Source organism: Calypte anna, chromosome 7 (genome assembly GCF_003957555.1).
Source record: "Calypte anna isolate BGI_N300 chromosome 7, bCalAnn1_v1.p, whole genome shotgun sequence".
Classification (NCBI taxonomy): domain Eukaryota; kingdom Metazoa; phylum Chordata; class Aves; order Apodiformes; family Trochilidae; genus Calypte; species Calypte anna.
The window spans coordinates 22,221,655-22,235,404 of NC_044253.1; the positions used below are offsets into that span (position 1 = coordinate 22,221,655).

The window sequence follows — 13,750 nt, forward strand, 5'->3', positions numbered from 1 at the left end:
CAGGAAGGATTATGGTAGCCAACCCGCAAATGTAAAAACACAGTGTCAGCCCCTGAGCCCCCAACACACGGGTCTGTATTGTCAGCAGGAGAGAAAGATTCCCACAGCTGGCACCTGCAGCTGCTGTCCCGCAGTGGGCTTCCTCCAGAGGAAGGCTTCCTCCAGAGCCCAGCCTGGGCCGGGCTGCCGCGGCACTGAGCAGGCACCCTGGCCCGGCTCGGCCCAACCCGCACACCCACCCTACACCGCCTCAGCAGCAGCTCCGGTGCCAGACCACGGGCAACCATCCCGGGAGTGCTGTGCACATCCTCTGCACCTCCTGCCTTTTATTAAAGCCACCCCAGCCCATGGCTAATGAGATGCCCACCTAAGCCCAGGTGAACCATGCAGTCACATAAGGAAGCTCTGATTTTTGCAAGCTACCAGACATACCTAGCAGTCACTATTAGAAATGATATTAAAATATCAGGTTTTATCACAGTGTGATGCATGTTGTAATTTCATTAAAAAATTAAAGTGTAGGAGATAGTGTACAATGCATTCTGCTGAGAGCCCCCTGCTCCACGAAGCAATCCATAAAAAGCAATAAGCAGAAGTGGCACTACACTCAGCGAAACAAATTCTGGGCATTTCAGATTTAATTTAGTACTTCAGAAATAATTTCAGAAGAAGCATAAATGCTGAAAAGAAACACAGCATTTGATGTGGGATGGACAGCGTGAACAGCTGGACAGCAAGTGCACAGTATGCATCTTGTCAGCCATTTTGAGCTGCTTTGAGGCATCCCCTCTTTAACATATTGAGTCAGAGGCAGGCAGACAGCTCACTGAGGTTAATCATTTCCTGCATGATTAATTTCCAAGCAAAAAAAAAAAAGAGGAAGGAACAAACAACTGTCGAAATAAAATAGAAGTGACAGAACTCAAGCGGTAAAAAGACCTCAAAGTTGACAATTAAAATGCTGATTGGCCCTCTGTACAAAAAGGTCTTACTTCCAAACCAGTATCAATTTGTTTTGTTTTGTTTTTCTCAAAATGCATTATTTTCTTCCAAAGAAAGAAAGAAAAATTGCAAAAATCTGAATTTGAAGAAATGGAGATAGCTTATCAAGTACTTTAGTAAGGTAGCTCTCAAAACAGAAAGGACAACTATAAACACATTACAAAGCAGCTGGAAAATAGTTTAAAATCAGTTTCATACAGATCACAATATTTTCTCATGAACTGCTTTTGAACAGAGTACGGAACTATTAGGCTGCTTTGATAAAAAAAGTTAATTGTGTTTTCTTATGAAATTTTTTCAAGATCCTCTGCTCCCACTTTCCTTGGTGGACTTGAGTCATTAGTAAGCCTACATGTCCCATGTTACACTCCCGCATCCTTCAAAGGCCAGAGGGGCTGTTTGCATTAAGAGAGTGGGATGTGGGAGCGTGGCAAGGTGTGTGGCTGAGAGCTTTAGAGGATGCTGGAGAAACCACTGCCATGCAACTCATGCCAGTAAATCCCATCTGAAAAATACCAGGTATTTTTCTTCTTCTATTTTTATTAATGTTTCTAAAAATATTTATAAAAATTATAACTAAACAAAAAATTAGATGGCTTTAAACCCCTAAAGAACTCAACAAGGTCACCACCCCAAACCCTGGGCAGCATGAGGCTACCTGAATATCCTGAAGTGGAATTCCCCTACAGAGTGAAGAAAGAATATTTAGGAGGCTCTCTGGCCTCAGTTGCTCACACAGAGTAGAGCACAGCTTCTGACAGGCACTAAAGTAACTAAATACAAGATCTACTTGAGACATCACAGGACTTCTGTACAGCTGCTCTACACTCAGCACTCCTCCTAACTAGGATAAACCTTTCAAAGCCCAGAAGTTCAGGTGGAGGAAAGGGACATTTTAAACATTATTCTTGGTAATTTTTTTTTGTCTTTTAACTTCAGTGACTGATCTTTTTAGAATGGCTTCTGGGTGAAACAATGCTCCTTTTTGGAGCAGGGACTATAAGACTGTGGCCTAAGAAAGGACACTGCAAAGGTGTGAGAAAGCAAATTGTCCTAACCTGTCCAGGGGAAGCTGTGGCAGCGAATGGAGGCAGTAACGTTCCACCCTTAAAACCACTTGCAGATAACTGGACAGCCAAAATAGTTTAACAGAGAAGTTTATCTGGATGAATGAGACCCGTGGAAATTCTGGGGAGTTGCTGCTGCCAGATAGAGGAAGCCAGCTTTACTTGGGACTTTTTGCATTTCAGAGAAACTCTCCACAGTACCTGAAATGAGTGGTACGGGTGTGACTTTCCACCCAGACTGAAAAATGCCACCCACTATGCAAAATGCCAAGGCAGAGAAAGTGGCTGGTACTGGCAATGACAGAGAGCTCTTGCCTGGATCCCGTGTCGGACTGTCCTTTCTCTTTCCATGAACAGCCCTCAGAGGGGTGATGGATGCCAAGCTATATTCACAGGGACACGCATAAGGCAGATGAGATCTTTGTGGCCCCCAAACAGGATTTAGCCCCAGCCTGAATGACACACAGGAGCTGGCAGTAACAGGAATATCTGCCACAAGGAACTGCATCTGTACAAATGTGGCAGTGACCAATTTGGGGAGTGCAGCACCATCCTGGTCTGGTCAGGGGCCAAAAAGGAGAGAAGAGGAAAGCAACAACCTGGAGATCTCTGGCTGGAGAGCATGAGGTAGTTCTCAGGAGAGAAAGACACGTCAAGGCAATATCACAGTACACATGTTTTCAGCCCTACATAGGCTGCAAAGAAACGATGTAATTTTTTGCTCTGTTTTGTTTTAGACATATCGTTTTCAACAAATTGTAGTTTCAATCTCTTACCTCTTACAACAGCATAACTGAGGTCTGTGAGAGGTGCGGGTGCTTGAGGGCTACCGACGAACAGTAGATAAGTAACCACAATAGCAAACAAAGCACAAGAGTAGTGCTTTTTTGTGAACAAAAAAAGAAGGATGCCATGAGAGGTGTTTTCATGTCTCTGTCCATGTGATTGCAAGCACCCACACCCTGCCAACCCTATGGCATCTTCATCTTCCTCCACTCTTCATGCTCACCTCCCTCATCCACCAGCACTCAGGCAAGGCACCACTGACTGCAGCTCATAGTGGGCAATTCCCCAGAGTCTTAAGTCTCCCTAAACACTTTCTATCTACTTTTTACCATCACAGGAAAAGAGTAACAAAGCAGGTTACCATGGAGTGTCAGTGACAAGTGAACTATCAGACCACTGAGCCAGCACATGACTGTGGGTTCCAAGAGCAGTAACAGCCAGATGCTCATGGTCCACAGCAAGTTGCATCCAGCAAACTTTATTTGTCAAAAGCAACCAGGAGTTATATGGCAAAAATCCAGCTGTGCTGCATCCATGGAAAATTACAGCTAAGACACAGGCCACTCTGGTGTCAGAATGTTGTTTTAATCCAAGTATTTTAAAAAGTTTTTTCCTTTTCAGTGACATATTTTTCAAGATATGCAGAGGATCATGGGTAATGGCTAGCTTTAGAGGACTGTCCCCAGTCACCAATATAGTCCTTCTTTAGAAGAAGCAGCAAAGCTTTTGGTCAGGTTAAGTGTTTGGATGTTGACTTAAGAAAAGCCGATAATAAAAGAGCAAATACGCTACAGAGCGAAGTACCTCTGTGCCTCAGTGAAAACAGAAATTGCTTCCGTCCAATCTACGCTTCTGGAATTCATTTTAACCAGCACTTTCAGAGGAGATGTCCAGAAATACTCCTGCCTGCTCAGCCTCTGGGTCTGGGCTTGTGCCCCTTACTCCTGGGATCCTGCCCAAGGAGCCGGGCCTCATCCTGCCGGTGGTGCCTGGACCCTGACTGTGGACTGCTGGAGGGCATCTCATCCCTGCTTTAACACAAGCACCTGTGTGTCATTCCTCAGCAGGAGGTTGAGGCCAAATGCAGTAGAGAAACCTGCAGTTACTGGGCTGTATCCCAGCCCTTGGGACAGAAGGACACAACTCAAAACACTAGAACCTCCTAGAGCTCACACTCCTGCCTCCTTGACAACAAATGAAAAGCCCTTTCGCCAGCCCCTCCACAAATAAATGTTATACAGGGAACAGCTTCACTATCTCTCCCAAGTGGAAGTGATGATCCAGGACCAACCTACTTGTGCCACAGCTCTTACTTCAGCTGTCCAGAGCACAATATTCCATCACATACCACCCCAGGCAGCCTTTGGTCAACTGGAATGTTTGAAACCATGCACAAGGCTGTGTTACCCTGGGTGTGTTGCCCTGTGCAGCCAGAAAGGGATTCACCTAGAATGGAGGCAGCCCTAAAGAACAGGACCCTTGTTACAGTGCCCTGAAGAGGCTATAGGAACAATCTCTCCACAATGGGACAACACACCTGTGGGAACAAGGACCTGATGCCTCTCTCCTTCTTATTCCGTCATCTGTTCCTCTTTGTGTTCACAAAATACTGTTTCCAGTACACAGTCCAAGAGTTTCTCTATGATGGGGCTGCTTTTTCCAGTGTCTCACTACTGCAGGGGTGATCACTCAGTGTCATGTCACTGCTCAGCAGTATATGCTTTGCTGCACAGCTTTCTCCCCCAAATTTCATCCATCTCAAGCTCTAGGAGCTTTGGTAGGGTAAACAGGCTCATCTAGAAACTAAGGATTTCTGGGTACTGCCTCCAGCTTACTCAGTCCTAGATCAGAAAAAAAGCATTGCATTAAGTTGGAAAAAGTCCAGAGGAGGAGGACTCTTTCCACCAGCTTGTCCTCACAACTCAGCACTGTTCAGGTCTCCAACTGGACAGGGCCAGGAGTGGCACCATGGCAGCAAGCAGAGAGAGGGGCAGGAATGGATGCTTCCCACACCCCACACTTGTGGACCCAGGGGTGGAAAAGCATGGGCTGGCTGTTGGAGCCCCCAGCTTGTTACCATGGGAAAATTACTTTCGTTCACATTAGCATCCCTGCCTTTTGCCTGTCCACTTACTGCTCCATGGTTTTGATTCAAGGATGCTAGGGCTCAGACCACTTGTTTCCTTTTGGTAGCATGAAAGCAATTCTGCCACTTGCATCAAATTGACAGAAGTCTGGAAGCTTGTTTTTTCCCCACTCTCTCCACTGTTCTATGGCATAACAGGCCCCAGAGTGGTATTAATCTGGCTTTTTTGACACTTGAGCTGTTGCAACTTCCAGCCAGTGTGGAAAGAAGTCATAGGAACCAAATTTGGTGAGCAAGCCCCAAAATTTTGCTTGACTTTTTTTGACCATGGTTGCTCACCCGTGTGCCATGGGTCCCATTCAAAACATACTGTCATTACAAAGCTGTCATAATGAAGGCATAAAGAAAAGGATCATGGATCTTGCACACTGTCAAATTATTTGACTTTTCAGTAGGTGTAGGTTTAGAATTCAATTGCCTTCAATATTCAAATAAGTTTTTTATACTTAAGGTGTTTTCTTCACCACAATCAACAAAGTCTTACTAAACCCACAGTGAACTGTGACTAGCCTACTAGAGCCAGAATCTATAAAATAATATTAAAACAGTGACTACCTCTAGAGGGGAAGCGTGAGGCATTTAAGGGCCAGACATGTGGAATGAATTTAACAGACTGTTTTCCAATCCCTCTCTCTTGTAAATATTACCGTATTCCTATAAGAATGTTGAAAAACTACAGTGCACAGAGATTAATTCAGATTTCACATCAAAAGCGTGAACAAAAATTTAAGCAGCCTGGGCAGGCAGCAGGGAAAGAGCAACTACATGAGCAAGAGTGCCTTGGAGTTTTTACAGCGCAGGTGTTGACATGAATTAGAGAGTAATCTGAATACCTGTCATTAGAGGAGCAATCAAAGACTGATATGCCTGGAGTGTGGGAAAAACAAAACAAAACCCAACCTCAGGTCTGCATAATGTAGGGCAGCCTGCCCTGCCAAAGACAGTTCAGAGAAACTAATACCACCTCAGAGCCAGGTAACCAGCAGTAAAAGCCTCAGTTCAGTGCTTTAAGACCTATAAATCAGTTTTGTGAGAAACAGGCAACCAGGTCTCGTAGATATTTTAATTAAAAAGAAAAAACAAAATCTTATTTTCTGTTCCCAAAGTTAATTTTGGGTGATTTGAGGTGACAAAGTGCTGAGACTCTGAGCCTCCACTAAAGTGGGTGGAGATGAAGTGTCTGATTTTACTCTCAGAGTTTGTGGAAACTCTCAGGCTGTTTTTCAGGGGGGGCTGTATGAGACTCTTATGACTTTGCTGAAAATGTCTGAATTACTTGGGATGATCTGACTTCAAGAAGACTGCACCCCACAAAGTCTCTTAGTGTTCTCTGCTGTGCAGGGATTTGCAGCGTGCCTTGGGATTAGTCATTAAACCAGATCATTCATGAGGCAATGAATCATATTTGCACATAAGTAATGAATTTGAGGAATGTCACATTCAGCAGTCAAGGTTGGCGTTGGCTCCCACACCATCTTGTGGATGCAGATGGCTGGTGGAGCAATGGCCACAGCTACGGTCTGCACAGAGATGCCATCACTTGTGTTCAGCACTACTGGCATCTTGCTTCAGGAACTTGGGAAAAACAACAGGCTACACATACTGTCATCTGCCTCAAAGGACCATAACCTACTGAAAAACTCCCCGTAATGTTCCCACTGTGCCCTGCTCACAGACCACAAACTGAATAGAAATTGACATCAGACCTTATGGACTGGCTGTGTACTAAATGAAGACTCATTCTGTGTATGACTTGTATCACCTGTGTTTGCAAACCTTCTCTGACCTCTGATGCAAAAAGCTATAAAATAGCACTTGGTTCTGCCATTTAGAAGCTTTTTACAAGAGCATGACCAGGGAACATTAAGTCTTTGTGGACTCTGCTGGACTGCTACAAAACAGTTACTTTGATGTTATTCACATGCCCAAAGGAACTAATGCAAGTTTGTAGATAAAGTAATATAAAAAATTTCAGCTCACTGAGGTATAAATGAATGTACAGAAAAGATACCACTTTTTGCTTGCTTAAGAGTTTTTAGTATTTACTAAGATTGGCATTTTATCACAAATCCTCTTCTGAGAATAGCTGCAAAACTCTCTTACATAGTTCATGTAGTAACTAGTTTACAGTAATTAAAAATTAAAATAACTGAAAAGCCTGAGCTATGTGAAGGGTACTCAGGGTATGTGCTCATGCAGGGAGTTGGACGACAGAGTCTCCACTTGCAGAAGCAGCCAAAGCAACAAGCAGCATCCGTTCTCCCTTGCTTGGAAGTGAGCCTCTGCCCTCTGAGGTTTGGCCTGCTGTGCAGCTCATGCTGTGCCTCAGAAAGCTTTCAGATGGGCTGCTATGGTTTCAGTCATTATTTTTAAAGTTTCTCGGCACTATAAAAACAAATCTGTGGAAGGGATTCTAGAATCAGGATGGAAATAATAAAGGGGAGGGAAAAGAGGAGGCAAAAAGTAATCTGGAACAGTCTGCTTCAGCAAACAACTCCTTCTCAAACTCCAGGACTTCAATTTTCCCCCTTTTTCGTAGTGGAGCCAATCTTAGCTCACCCCTGACTGCACAGATACTGCGGATGACAAGTGATCATCTTTTCAAAAGGAGGTACAAAACTTTTGAAACTGTCTCCAAAGCAATACCAAGAAACCTCCAAATCCAAGGTGAACTAAGGAGAAGAGATTAATTTTAACCTTAAATATCCTACTGTACATATTTCAGTTTGAAATGTATAAATTAAAAAACACCAAAGAAAAACAACAGTTACTGAAAACATTTCACATGTGAATTTACAGTCACCTGATATCCTGGCAGTACTGACAAATGATGTCTCATCCTAAACTATATAAAAAATCAGTCCACAATGTTATGTTCCTGCACCACCAGTTTATTTGCCTGGTTAGAATCCAGCAAGGAACTTCTCCTGCAATTAACTTAAAGAGAAACAGATAGAGGAAGCAATACATCATTGCTCTTAGCCAATAAGACAACTCAAAACCTACATTTAGATGTCTTGTACAAAACTAACAGACCAGATAACAAGATTGCCATTACCTCCATATTGTTCAGTTCTTTGTGTTGTATGCAAAAATCTACTAAATCAGACAACCCTTTTCTTTGTTGCAAAGCACATAGATTTTATAACATACCCCTATTATTTGCATTTATTTACTGCTTTTATTACTACAGTAAGAAAAACATAGTTATACAAGTTTGTCTTTCTAATGCAAGTAGAAAAAACGTCTTGGCTGCTCTCAGCTGATAGGAACTGCCAAAGTTTCACTGCAGACACATAGAATCTTATACCAGAAGAAGATAATGGTCCCAAAGTAGTAGTATGATAATCAATGCATGATAATCAATGAGGGCTGCCAGTTGAAGCTCTAGGGCTAAACCAAACTATTATCAGGGATGGGGAAGAATTGTCTTTTCATCCCATGATACAGAACTGCTGAATCCATCACATGCATTATTCTGGGCTGGTAAGCATTTCCTCACCTCCAAGACCAGTTACTAGACAAAGCAAACTGCTACCAAATGGAAATAGTTATAGAAACCTTGCAGATGATTGCCTGCTCTAGACTACTTGGGAAGAGCAGCTCCAGAGCAAATTAATGGTTTGGTCACTACCCTGCAGATGGTCCCCTGCAGGCCAGGGGCCAGCCAGAGAGATAAGTGAAGGATGGGTGGTAGGAGGGTGCTTGGAGACTCCCTCACTCTTTGGCCAGCATGGAGATAAGCTCTAGGATCCACCCTGTGAACTGAAACCATGGGAGGGAGGTGGAGCTGGTGGACCGATGTTTAGAGAGATCCCCAGGCAAGGATCCTGATGTCCTGATGGCTGTCATCTCAGGCAGTGATGGAAGGACACACCTGAAATTCTGCTTCATTTGGATTTAGTGAAGCAGTAAAAATCTAATCCACAGTGCACTGAATACTTCTCCATGCATAACAGGAGACATCTGAATCTGCATATGTGCAAGTCACCCTCAGTGCTTATGCACTGTTCCTATCACTGACAATTTCCATTTGGTCCAATATGGAAAGCAGCCTGAGTAATACAAGGATGAATTTTTTCTTAAGTATTTCCAGCCCTGCCTTTTGGCAAGAAAAAATGTCAAAAGCCACTTGGAAAAGAAAGGTACACCTAAGAGATGCTTCAATTATTTCATTAAAATGATGCTAAAAAGCAAAGAATAAAATACAGGCAATACTAATCTTCTTGATATTTATATCATTACAAGCAAAGCAGAGGTAAGAGTATTGACCAATCACAATTAAATTTTCTTTCATTTTGTAAAGTAGACCTACCACAAAAATTCAACTCCAACTAACTTTGTAAAGCCATTTTTACATATGTCTTGGATTTTTGTCTAGTTTTGCAGCAGAACTTAATATTTATAAAATATAGGTGAGATAAGGTTGAAACAGATGATTCAGATTTTACATCTGGTGTTTCAGCTGAAAACTCAGCCTTGTTATTTGGATTATGAAATTTGCACATATGCATCTAAGTACACAGGAGACATCTGCAGCAGAGGATGCTAATTTAAACATCCACAATATGGGCACAAAGTTAAGCTGTTCATACTTGATGTAAGTTTTCATTATGCACTTGAAAGCCCTGTAATTAAAGATATTTTCTGGACATTTAATTTGTGAAATTTCCTTCGGAACTTATCTTGGCAATTATCTAATATATAGCAAGGCACAAGTTCTGTTTTGTATCAGTATGTGGTTCTTTGAGACTCAAAGCAATTCAAATTTTATATTAAAGACTAACTCAGTCCAGGGATCTAGATTCCCTGTTCTACCTGGAGAGAAACTAAAATTTAGGTTTGTTTGTATATTACAGGATTTAATAATGTGAGTCTGGGGTTAAAAAAAAAAAAAGAAGGGAGAAAGTAATTTTATGGCCTGTCAAAGTCTGAGGCTTGAAAAGATTTCTATTTCAATCAAGACTTAAAAAAAAATAAATTTAACAAATTTGAAATTTGAATGAGCCCACATTTGCTTTAGGTATTTTAAATTTCTTCCAAAAGATAATTTTAGAACTTTCTAATTTCTGAAATTTAAATTTTGTTCTGAAATCACCTTCAATCTCATGGAAAAAAGTTTTGATAAGCTGATGGTTTTAATCAGAAAAGCTTCTCAATTAAAAAATGTACTGAAAAAACATAACTGCGATCATTACCTTTGATATCCAAACAAAAAATTTCCAACTTTGGCACTGAAGTCCTATTGATAGAGGCTTAGCTCTTCCCAGCTGTGCTACTGAACCAACACAGCCTGGCTGGCCTGGCACAGGGTGCTCTTGCTGACTCCTGTGACCATCACCCGGTACCAGGAGGGACTCGGGTCAAGTCAGCACCACCAGAGCTAATGCTGGGAGGACACAGCTATGGACGAGCAAGGGGGCCCAAAGTCCCTTAGAGGGGGGACTGGCTTAAAGCATGGCACAAATCTAACCAAAAGCAACCAAGGACAACAGAGTGAAACCACCCTTCTGCTTCCTTCCCTGTCTCCGATTACAGGAATCTTTGCTCCAATTTATTTCTCTTTGGAAACAACTTTTTACAGCTGCACATGGCAAGCACTCAGCTAGCAAGCAAAGAAGAGAAGCTGGAAAGAATGATTATTAATGCATTCTGCCAAAAAAATAGGCAGGGCAAAGTCTTCGGTGGCTTAGCACAAGCACTGGCTGATCTTTCCCCGCACAAAGAAGAGACCTGCCCTGGGGTACCTTATTGAGGAGAAACACAGTGCTGCTGTGCTGCCTGCTGCAGCAACCTGGGATGCACCCTGTGGAGACATGCAGCACACCCCACTTTCTACTTTTGAAGCTGCTCAAGTTCCACACCTAGTAAAGAAAGTGTTTGCCCAAGTACTTGCTCATTAAAAGAGATTCCACTCAGCTGTCTGCATTTTATTTTGAATATTTCTCTCTCCAACCCTTTTCCATGACCTTCGCCAGCCAAGTGTTTCCATGTGGCAAGTGCAGCCAAAGGCAATGTGTCATGTGGGTGCCTGCCCTGGAGCACACAGGTTTACCAGGGGGCTCAAGGGACAGTAGTGACACCACATGTGAGGTCACATCTAGCTGACTGCACAGGCTGTCTCCCTGCTTGGTCAGACCCAGCAGACCTTCTAGGCAGGTGAATGTGCTAGAGGAACAAATCCACACCTTGCATGAATTTTGTGGGTGTTGCAAGCCACTGCTTGAGAAAAAGACAAGCTATCCTGGCCAGCTGCTCTGCAGCAGCTCCCAGTCTCTACCAGGTTTTTGGAAGCAATGCCTGGCCAGCATCACATCTCTGTGTTTGCTGGCAGCTCTGATATAGCCTGCTCCCTGTGGAACAGCTGATTTTGGAGGTAGTTTGCTCCATGCAAGATAGCAGGTCTAGCTGAACTCCTGCTTGTATTGTGAATGCAGCTTTTCTGCATAAAAAGTAGTATTTTGGTGCTGTTTAAGCTTACAAGAAAAAAAAAGTATCTACAGCATACCACTGTCATGAAAAAACAAAAAAACATACCCACAAAACCAAAAGTAGCCACATACCATTGTCCAACTCTTGCATTTCCTCTTACAACGTACTTCATTGGCAAACTCTCTTACTCCATAGTACTGCTCAAATTCACTCAAATTCAAATGCCAATCTACCAAAAGCTTAGAGAAGAAAAATTGGTCTGTGCAGGCTGGAGTGTTTTGTGCAGGTGCCCTAAAACAGCAAGTATTGGAGGGTGGCAGCCAATTTTCCCTTTATTTTCTTCCTAGTAAGAGTGGTTGTCACAGTTGATAAACCCTACTTGAAGTCAGCATCACATCAGCTGAATCCTATAAATTTGTCCCTGATCAAACTGGCAGAATGGTTTGGCTAGCTTGCATGGGCAAAACCAAACTGGGTTTATTTTAAATAAGTTTGAAGACTAAATTTAGCATATGGCATACTGAAATATGACTTCTAACATCTCTGCTTTCAAAACCAGAATCAGTAATTAAACAGAGAGTTAAAGATCACTTTGAATATGAGGCCACAAGTTCCCAGATTAAAAGAAGCCATTCTCCAAATTCAGAAAGCTGCTGTCTCTGGATCAAATCCATGGCTGAAAGGAAGTTTTGCATTGGTTTTATCAGGTCATAAGACATTCTTGCTCTCACAAAGTCTGCTCTGTCTCTTAAAGTGCAGGCCTGATGACTGAGTCCTCAAGTGCTATTGCATGGATCACTGTTTTCTTCTACATCTGCTAAGGCCCCCACAAGCAGGCTGGCTTACAGGTAGGTACTGGTAGTCCACACAGAGGAAGAGCCTCACTGCTGTGCAGAAGGGGAACAGCCTGAACCCTGCAGCCAGACACTGCTTCAGACAACTCCTCACTCCAGCCAAATTGACTCGTAGGAAATGCTGTTCAATGCAGACCAAACTGGTTTTGCACAGCAGGTGGGAATTTGCTGTTTTGAGATCCATGATAAAAATGAACTGTTTTTTTTGTCCTCCTACAACTGCTCATGTGAGGAAGCAGCACAGCCTGCCTTTTCAGGGCTCCCTCTTATACCAGGAGCAGAGCTGGTAGTTACCTTGCCAGCTGATAGATAACTCAATTACCTTCTCACAGGGCAGAATATAATGCACTCATTTTATCTGTTGACTCCCAAATTAGAAGAGGAAAATCACCCCAGGAAACTCAGGAAAGCATTCCACCTGCCCTCCCTGAAAAGTGGAGGACAGGATGTACTGTACCATGTATATGGAAGTCTTTAGTGCCTTTAAAATAACTGTTTAGTTTTCATCAATAACCAGAACAATTTATTGGCAATGTCAGCAAGGAGACTGAAATACAGAATGACAGACAGCAGGGTTGCAAGTGGGCAATCCTGACTCACTATTGATGATATCATTCCTGGCAGCTATTTTTGTCTTTTCTCCCCAAAAATCTCCAGTGATGGAAATTCTGCAATATCCCTTGGTCATCTACTTTAATATCCTTACAGCTAATGAAGCTTTGCCCAGTGCCTAATCTAAACCTCCTTTGCTGTGATTTCATTTGCTATTTCTCATCCTATTTGCAACTGATGTGCAGAATAATTTATTCATTTCCTCTTCATGGTTATTTGAAAACTGTTTACATGCCTCTTTGATCTTCTCTTCTTTAGCCTAATCAATCCTATTTCCTTCAGCCTTGCCTCATGAGCTGTATTTGGTCCAGCTCTCTTCATTACTGCTGTTCCTAGGGCATTCCATAATCCCATATCACATTTCAAATGGGTGAGGGTGGCACAATTCACCATCTTTATTTCAGCATTGCTTTGTATGTTCTTTTGCAGCATCCAAGATACTCATATGAAATAAAATATAGTTGTCAATTAAAAAATACTCATATTTTCTCTATTTGCATGTCTCTCTCCTTCAAACCAACCCCTAGTGTCCAAGTGAGTGTGTTTGGCTACTGATCACACAGTGGCACCATATTTTTTTTGTCCTCTAGTGTGGAATAGCTCTCCAAATACCAGGCTTTGCACCAGTCCCCATCCTGGCAGTTTACCATGCTTGGTACAAGTTGTGGAGCCACAAATGAAACAACATTTTTTTTTTTTTTTGTGGTCATAGGGCTATTTCCTCTTTCTCATGTGACCCAAGCCTGGCACCCTGATTTGCCCAGACTGGTTTTAAAAGCAAGCACACTTCTGAAACTACACCAAAGCATCAACGCACAAGGACCAGAAATAGCACTTATCAAGAAGCAGCT

General features: G+C 42.6%; 1 protein-coding gene across 1 annotated transcript in view; it reads right to left on the reverse strand.

The window, feature by feature from the left end:
• Window positions 1-13,750, reverse strand: part of WIPF1 (WAS/WASL interacting protein family member 1) — a 55,518-nt gene that overhangs the window by 18,748 nt on the left and 23,020 nt on the right.